At 48.8% G+C, this 8,995-nt stretch overlaps 1 protein-coding gene across 1 annotated transcript in view; it reads right to left on the bottom strand.

Annotated features, from left to right (window-relative positions):
* Positions 1-1,654: 1,654 nt before the first annotated feature.
* Positions 1,655-8,995, bottom strand: part of LOC104166529 (lymphocyte-specific protein 1-like) — a gene marked incomplete at its 5' end in the record, with an annotated part of 13,686 nt that continues 6,345 nt past the window's right edge. Inside the window, one exon of the mRNA XM_009706492.1 lies at positions 1,655-1,820. The remainder of the gene's footprint in view (positions 1,821-8,995) is intronic.

Here is an 8,995-nt window from a genome sequence, read left to right as displayed (position 1 = left end):
TGTATAAGCAGGCTATAGAGGATTATTTTTTTTTTTTAATATATGAGCTGACATCGCCAGTGATTTTGGTTGAAGCTGGTGACATTGCTCAGGTCTATTAGTTGGGGATCTAAGCTCTGTGCTTCTCCTAGCTCATTGCTCCCTGGGAAGTCTTCTGCATGCTGTTCCATCTCTCCCCCAAAACACCACTCATTCCCATTTTACAGTCAATTACCCCCAACAATGAAGAATGCATCAAGATGACAAGGATCTCCTGAATAGGGCAGGCACAGAGAAAGCCCCTTTCCTGCATACGTCAAGCTCCTTTTCCTCTTGTCACTCAGCCTGATGTTTCTTCTCCTCCACTTTCTGCTCAAGCGGAGAGTTACAAGGTCTCGGAAAACAGCTTTGCTGCAGGAACTCTTACATCAACAAAATCCTCAGAGTTGCCATCGCTATAACATCTTCCTCAAATTTTATTAAATGCTTACAAAAAACCAAAATCCAGGACACAGTAAATTTAAGCAGAAAGCACACTGATGCAGGAGAGACAAGCTGCCCGCCCTCCCTCCAGGAGGGCAGAAACAAGTTGCAAAATTATGTTGACATGGGAAAAGGGTAGGAATAAGACTTTAAAGAAGGGATGGGTGACATGCTAACACCATGAAGTAGGAAGATGTGGGAGAGTTCAGAAACAGCCCTGATTTACAGACCTCAGGCCCAAGGCCAGAGTGCCACTCTTTAGGGGCTCAGTTTCCCCATGTTCACAGCCAGCCCTGGCCTCCCTAGACAACTCACTAGGATGCCCTTTCACCAAGGCAGCTTCCAGCATGGGAGCAGCAGCCGTTTCCCAGATATCCTGTCCACCTCCAGGAGCGTAGCAGGCAGGTTATCAATGTGCCCACCACCTCTGGTATTCAGAGAAAGCATTTCAATCACTGGCACCGGAGCCCACAGGTTAGAGAACAAGGAAATCCCTTTTCCCAGAGAAAGGAGATAATACCAGCAGTCAGCACTCCTCACCTAGGAAAGGAGACCTCCAATCCATGTTGGACAAGGAGCAGAAGGTAGCAGCTCTTTGAAACAAAGCTGCTATTGCCACTGTCAAGACAGAAAAGTGGCAGGAACATTTTGGCATGGGTATGTAACCATGATTAAAGGATGATCTGGGAACTAAAGAAAAAAAAAGCCCAGGACTAAGTTGAATGGGATTTGATGTACACAGAGAGACCAGTGGATGGAAGTCCCTCAAAGCAGATATTGCAGGGGGACAGAGGCTGCATTGTAAACAGGGGAAGACTTTACCCACAGCTGGCACCAAGAGGGTAACAAGTGGTCTTTGCAGTCTCCTCACACTCAGGATCTGCCCATTGCCCTCCTTTCAAACACTCATTCTTTTACTGGGTTGCTGTTGAGCTCCCCCTCTCCCACCATCAAGAGCCACAAAAGTAGAAATTCTTCATCATGTAGCCAAAGCCCTGCCAGCTCAGCGGGGCAGCAGATCCCTCTCTTCCAACACTTGAGAAAGAATAGAGGGTGAGAGGGAGCAGACTCACAGCCTCCCACCTCCATAGCAGAGCCAGATTTAAAAAAAAAAATAAAATAAAAAAGAGGCAGAGAGTCACATAGAAGGTTAAAACAGGGATGGGTTTTGCCAGCTGATCTAGTTCCTTTCATCCATCCGGAGGTGGCGTGGGGTATTGCTCACACCCCGAGAGGAGTCAGGCTGCGCCAAAGCAGACTGACATCAGGCAGGAGAAGAGAAACATCCTTCAGTTATCTTCTGTGGAGCAGAGGAAATAGTGGCATTGAGGGTTGCATCAAGCCAGGACCAAGCTCAGCTGCAAGACAAGAAAACAACAAAGTTTATGTATACCGTTTGGCCTGCCACGAGTCATACCTTGGGCTCTACAGAGCCTGCATCTTGTCTAGCAATTACAGGGGTTTTTTTCCCCACCCATTTCCACAAAGCCCTGTGAATCAGCCCGTAAAGCTTGAGCACTGCAGGACAGTCACCAACACTACATGCCCATGGCAGAGTAGATGCTGAGGGCTGCGCACCCGGCAGAGGTCACGGCTGCCCAGGCAGAGGGAAGGATGTACTCCTGCCCAGCCACCTCCTCCCAAGAAGGAGATTAGCAGGTTTCCTTCCAAGCTTGAGAAAGCCACTAAAGCAGAGAGCGTGTTCCTACAGCCCCCGGCAGCCACAGCTCTCTGCTCAGGACCATCTGCAGCAGTATCGGGTTCCTGCAGCTCTCCATCTGCTCCACGCGTGACAGCTGGTGCGGCCGAGGGACTCCAGCGTGCAAATGACTTTTCCATCGTGTGATAAATGACTCCTCCATGCTGACATTCTCCCCACCATTCCCGGTTTGGGGTTGATTGCAGATGGAGCGGAGGGGTCCAAGAGTGGGTGACCTCCCCTCCACCCATGGGCACTCAACCAGCAGCAGGGAAACTTAACCCTTTGAAAGCCTCTTGGCTCAGCTTCTAGCTCAATTTCCTTCCAGCTTATCACAAACCCACCCAAGTTTCTCAGGCAATATCTTCCCCCATTATCCCTGGGTTTTCAGCTCTGGCCTTTCCACTGGCAATAAAGCAAGTCCATGTATCCCTTTGCTGCATAATGAAGCAAAAGCAAAGGGGAAAACGCTCACAAATCTTGCTTGTCACAGAATTTCTCCTGAGCACACAAAACTCTGAAGGAGACTCAAACAAAGCCAAGCATGACAGAGAAGGCAAATAAATTAAGAGCTGATTTCCTTTTGCTGTCTCTTAGCATCTCTCTGCCTCAGTAGTCAAACACACAGACTCTGGCACAGTCACATGCCGTGGAAGTTACCACCCACAAGGTCTCCAAGACCCATAGCACAGCAGGTTTCAAGTCAGATGGGATACTGAGATAGTAGCAAGAATGATTTTAAGAGCACAGACTATTGTAAGAGACCACAAATCCTGAGGTTATTGGGCACAAAGCAGCCTCTAACTTTGGGAGCAGAGGGAAAGTTTTCCTAGTGCATGCAGATTATATCTAAACTTCCCACTACAAAAAGCCCCATGCCCTCCTCAGTAGCATCTGGCACTTTGCAGCAAATCCTGGGCAAGATCCTGCTCTGATCCATGTGGGAAGCTACATTTTTCTGAGGTGCAGTAGTCCATAGGACAAGGAAAACACTCAAAGAGCTGATCAGTAGTTGGAAAGTTCATTACCCTGCCTCTTTAGTATTCCCAACACAAGCCTGAAGCAAGTCAACCTTATAATTCTGCTTTACCAGTGCTGCTAGACCACAGCTCATCTTGTAGTACAGGCTGTCCATGGGACCACATTAAACAGGAGCAGATGAAATCATTCCACAATCAATCTTAGCATCAGACACGTGTACTACTCACCTTGCGGCAGATAAAAATCGCACAAGCAGTTACCAATTCCTATACAAACAGAACCAGAGTAGCGTTGCACAAAAGCAAGCATGCAGCTCTCCAACCAAGGCATTTTGGCTTTCTGACCCAGAAGAATCTAGAATATCCACAAGATTGGGGAGGAGAGCAGGTATATGATGAAGGAATGGGCTCTCAGCCTTTTTTTGGGCCAGTGCAGACTTGTTTCTAAGAGTAGCTTGTAGAACAGAGCAAGCCCTAATCCCAGCTTTGCGCCTAAGGCATGAAGCCAATAAGCCACTGGGAATGCCCAGCAGTTGTCACCCGCAACTGGCACAAATCCCCTCCGAGTCCCCTCGCCAAAACAGCAGGAGGTTTCTCATGCCTGCAGCCAAAATAAATCATAGAATCACAGAATAGTTTGGGTTGGAAGGGACCTTTAAAGGTCATCTAGTCCAACCCCCTGCAGTGAGCAGGGACATCTTCAACCAGATCAGGTTGCTCAGATCTGCGTCCAACCTGACCTTGAATGTGTCCAGGGATGGAGCATCTACCACCTCTCTGGGCAACCTGCTCCGGTGTTTCACCACCCTCATTGTAAAAAATTTCTTTGTTGTGTCTAGTCTGCATCTACCCTCTTTTAGTTTAAAACCATTACCCCTTGTCCTATTGCTACAGACCCTACTAAAGAGTCTGTCCCCATCTTTCTTATAAGCCCCCTTCAAGTACTGGAAGGCCACTCTAAGGTCTCCCCGAAGCCTTCTCTTCTCCAGGCTGAACAACCCCAACTCTCTCAGCCTGTCCTCACAGGAGAGGTGCTCCAGCCCTCAGATCATTTTTGTGGCCTCCTCTGGACCCTCTCCAACAGGTCCATGTCCTCATGGAGCTGAGGAAATCAGTTGGTAGCAGTGCCCCTCCCCTTGCTAGACACTGCCCAGACCCTGCCCACCACAGCCTCTGCTCTAGAGGACAGCTTGTCCACCATGGTGCAGGCTTGACCTTGAAGGCTTTATGGCCCACATGCCACCTCTTCAGTGCTTTCATTTGCTGCTATGTTTTTTTTTTTTTAAAAAAAGATGAGTCATCCTTCTTCCCCCCTTCCACAACCGGTTTTGACAGATATACTACCTGCTTGCTCCGTACCGATCAGCTTCCCAGCCTGATGCTGACAGCAGCACTGCAAGCCCAAAGGCAACGCCAGGCACTCAAGCACAGATAGCTGTTCTGTGCTTTGGAGAGTTTTATTTGGGATAGTTTTCCCACGCAGTAGATATCATGCTATACACCTACACTAACCAGAGCAGGTTGGGAGCCACCAGGAACTGAGCAGAGCACATGCAATAGCCCCTCTGAGCAACCCTGACATCACCCCACCTCCTCTTCCTCGTTTCAGGATGCTCAGTTGCATCCAGCACTGGGGATTAAGAGGCTCAGTGATTTATGGCTCATTTCATAGCAAAACTCAGCAACTCTGTGCTGAGCAAGAGCCAGGGTAGAGTCAGATTTCTTTCTGGGGGCTGCCAACGAGTCATTGCAGGTTGAGTGTTTGGTGTAACCCAGCCTTGCTCAGGAAGAGAAAGGGGAGAACTGAGACAAGTTTTATCTTTCTATCCACAACACAGACCCTTAGCTCCACTGTGCAGGAAATCTAACCGGTGCTTACCAGAAAGTAGAGGACATGATGGCAAGTTAGAGGCAAAGAACAGGAAGAGCAGCTGTGCATCCCCCCAGGAGCAGCACGGTGTTGGTCAAGGAGGGTCTGGCTGCAATTGCCGTTGGGGACAAGACCTGACCCAGACAACAACTCATTTCTGTTTCACTGAAGAATGAGTGATACAGGCAGGACAGTGGCAAGGCTCCCCAATGTAAAGAGAAGACCAGGTTTTATCTTAAATTGAGTGCAGAAGGAAAAGGTTGCCGCTGTGTTTGACGCAGCAAGGAAAGGCCAGTCAGAGTTAGCGTTGTGACAAAGTACTTTCTCACCAGATAAACACAACTTCTTTAAAGTCCTGCATTGCACAGGATGCCTTTATGCCAGCTGAAATCAATTAAGGCCAGGGTTGACTGACTCAAATGACATGTAGTTTATGGTTGTTTTGTTGTACATAACATTGTATCAGAGTATTAATTTGGAAAGCCATGAAACATTCCTGATTTGTGCCTCTGGAGAATGTTTCAAAGCTTCAAAATTTCAGGCCTGCTCTGTTTCTCTTGATATTTCCTTCTAAATCCCATTAGGACTGGCCAAGACACAAACACCTGCTGTCCCAAGGAGCTCTCGCTGGATTTTGCACTAACACCAGGAGCAGGAGGGCTCCAGGTTTGGCAATACAGCTTCCCCCAGCACATCTCTTGCCCTGCCACAGCAACCTCAAGACTGGCTGAGTCTACTTTGGGAGACTAAGGAAACCAAGACTGATGCTCTTCTCCCACAATACTGACTCCATAGTCATAGCTTTCAGAGAGAGAAAGAGGCAGCCTTATGTATGAGTATTTCAAAGTCTAGCTCAGGGCTAAGCCCATACCAGCTCTAAGCTTTGTGTTTTCTTCCAGGAGATGACCATGCTGATAACAGTATCATCCTCCATCCAGCCTGTTCCCACCCACCACCACCTTTCTCCCCCTCCCACCCTACCAAAGCCTGGGAAGGACAACCTGCGTCTCCAGAGGCTGCTGAAGAAGGCAGCCAAGAAAAACGCCATCCTAGCTTCGGAGCAAGCCAAGTCCTTTCGATCCAGCCTCTCGCCCGTGGACGAGGCCAGCCCTGACCTAGAGCACAATGAGAGCACTCCCTCAGCAGAGACCCTCAAAACCACAGCACCCCCCTCCACCAGCCTCCCAACCCACCTCTCCATCAAGCCCATCACCCACCGCGTCCCTTCCCCTTTCCGAAAGAGCAAGCCTTTCACGCTGAAGGTCACTGAGCAGAGGCGCATTGCCGAACACCTCGTGCTCACGACCTCCCCAGCCATGCCCCTGCTACACAAGCCAGGAGCTCCTGAGACTCCACAGCAGCCCGAAGGCACGGACACCCACCTTCCCTCTCCACGCGACCCTTCGATATCTGTTTTGTCCCAGCCTCCTCCTTCTAGTACACCCAGTAAAGAAACAGCACCAGAGGTTACCTATGTCACCAAGGCGCACGCTTATTTCCACAGCGTCAAGCCACCCAAGGCTAAGATGCCCACATCAAATCAGACCCAAGGAACCGTCAGCCATGAAGACAAAAAGCCTTCTTCTCTGGCATCTGAAACAAGTCGCTCCAAACCATCTCCAGGGCAGATACCCACCCTGCTCAGTGACAGCAAGGCCACGGCTCCCACGCTGGAGCCTCCCCTCCTTTCTGCCACAGAGGCAGAGCCTCCTAATCAAGCTCCCAGGCCTGCTCCTACTGAAGACTCCATCAAGGCCCCTTCACCCAAGCCCAGCAGGTCCGATGCCCATGCCCATAAATCTACAACCCATGGAAGCAACACTGAAATATCTGGATCAGCGAGAGCTCCTGAATTACCCAAGCAAGATGGTGACACCCTAACACCATCAACACCCAGCACTCCCTGGACACAAGCACACCCAGCACAAGCTGACAGTACCAGGGCCACCTCCACAGACACCAAGGCAGAAGATGTTATTCAACCACAGTTGACCTCCAGCTTACCAAACACCAGTGCTCCCCTCAAAGCTGAGCCAGCACTATCGTCGGCAGAAGCAGCAAGACCTCCTGGGGCTAACGCTGGTGGCTGGCATCGCCTCAGGAAGCACTTGATGGTGCAGCCAGAAGCACCCAGCTTCCCAGAGCCCCAGACAGAAAAGCTGGGACAGGAAGAAGGGAGCAAGGAGAAGGACAGCTCGCAAGCAATCATCAGTCAAGACCATAGGCCGTTTAAATCGGTGGCCACAAGGATGTGGGATGCTGTTTTATACCACATGACAGTCAACAAGGAGAGGAAGCAACAAGCAGAAGAGAAGAAGCTGCGGAAGGAAGGAAGCTTCTTTCTTCCCCGCCGCTTACCCCTCCTCCTACATAAGCCACGCTTCGATGCCCGGAAACTGAAGGAGCTGGCTGCCAAACCCATGACAAAGATCACCACCATGTTTGAGGTGAGCCGGTTTAGACCCAAAGTGGCTGAGGAGCACACCAAGAGCTTTAACAGAACAGCATCAGGATGGTCAGTCAACTGAAGCCAGGCTGCTCCACCAGACCCACATCTCTGGAGGTTCCTACAGGGCACCAAGCAAGAGAGCACCTATGACTAGGTTTACCACCCATCAGAGTCAATATAATAAAATTAAATACAACCCCTCCAAACCAGCAGCCTCATGCTGTGGGTTCAAGGGTTTCTCTCCATATGTATATAAGTTTAAATGCATAACATACCACATCCACAGGTCACGAGCCAGGAAAACAAACATGCACTTGTTTTAAGAAGAGCCAACAACAAGGACTGTATGCAGTAATGTGGGGAAGGGAAGGGAGGCACACTGTGAAGAGGACAAATTGCCTGTAGAAAAAGCCGAGTTTAGAGGAGGATGATGGAATCTGAATTTGTTTTGTTGTGTTTCTTTAAGACCAAGATAAATCCTAGAAACAGAAGCAGTTGTAGATGAGACAACATGAAGGAATCTGGGTTGCTCCTCATCTCCTCTAGGGAGTCTTAGAAACTGAACTCAAAGAGGGTACACATTCTCTCTCTAGCTTCTCCACTGAAAGCACACCCCACACCCATTTGCTGAGAACAAGGTGGAAACTCTTTTCACCCAAGGTACAGACAAGGGACAGCACAAGATATCCATCCTGCTCTCACATAGCAGTTCCCCTGCCTCACCCCCCGCCCCCCCCCCAAAAAAAAAAAAAGGGCAAAAATGGGCATCATCACTTGATGTCGTCCTAGGACAGTCTACTAAATCATAGTGCCCAGAAGACTAACTTCATTGCAGTAATCAAGTTCTGTTATATATTTTACTGTGCTTTTTTAAGTACAGCTGGGGGTTAGTGTCTTCATAAGCAACAATAGCCTGCTTCAGCATATGGGTATCCACCTCTGTATTTAACAAGGTGCTGTCTTCTGGGGGGTTCTGCTAACTGCATGTAGTCTCATTTTCAGGGAGAACATCATGATAGTTGCATACCTACTGGTGCCTGATGTCCTGAGAAAAGGGTATTTAAAACAAAATCCCCAGCTCTGTCCAGCCACAGACAACTGTGCTTTCCAGCATTAGTCACCCTCTGCATCTCCATGCCACCAGGCTTACAAGCATGAAAGCTGAAGATCAGCTATTTCTGTTTCACAAGGGACTTTATCATACACTGGGATGTTCCTACACAGCTAATACAGGATTGCTATGTTTAGTCCAAATAGGAAACTCGATACACAGCTCTTTACATTCTTGTCATGTGCAGAGGATATGGAGCTGACCAAAATTCTCCCAAGCCAAACTGCAAGCAGACTTAGAAACAAAACCAAGAGCCGCTTTTGTTTTTTTGAAGTCTTCCAATTTTGTGATAATGCTCTAAGAGCAGCTCAGTTATCATCAAACCTTCACTGAAGTTTTCACTTTGCTGGTCTTACCCTTTGTTTTGTAACCCTTTCCCTATTATAAGGAAAAACAAATGAGGAGGAAGAATAACAAGTATCTA

This window comes from Cariama cristata, unplaced genomic scaffold (genome assembly GCF_000690535.1).
Source record: "Cariama cristata isolate BGI_N322 unplaced genomic scaffold, ASM69053v1 scaffold6728, whole genome shotgun sequence".
NCBI classification, from domain to species: domain Eukaryota; kingdom Metazoa; phylum Chordata; class Aves; order Cariamiformes; family Cariamidae; genus Cariama; species Cariama cristata.
This window is presented reverse-complemented; position numbering and strand designations above follow the sequence as displayed.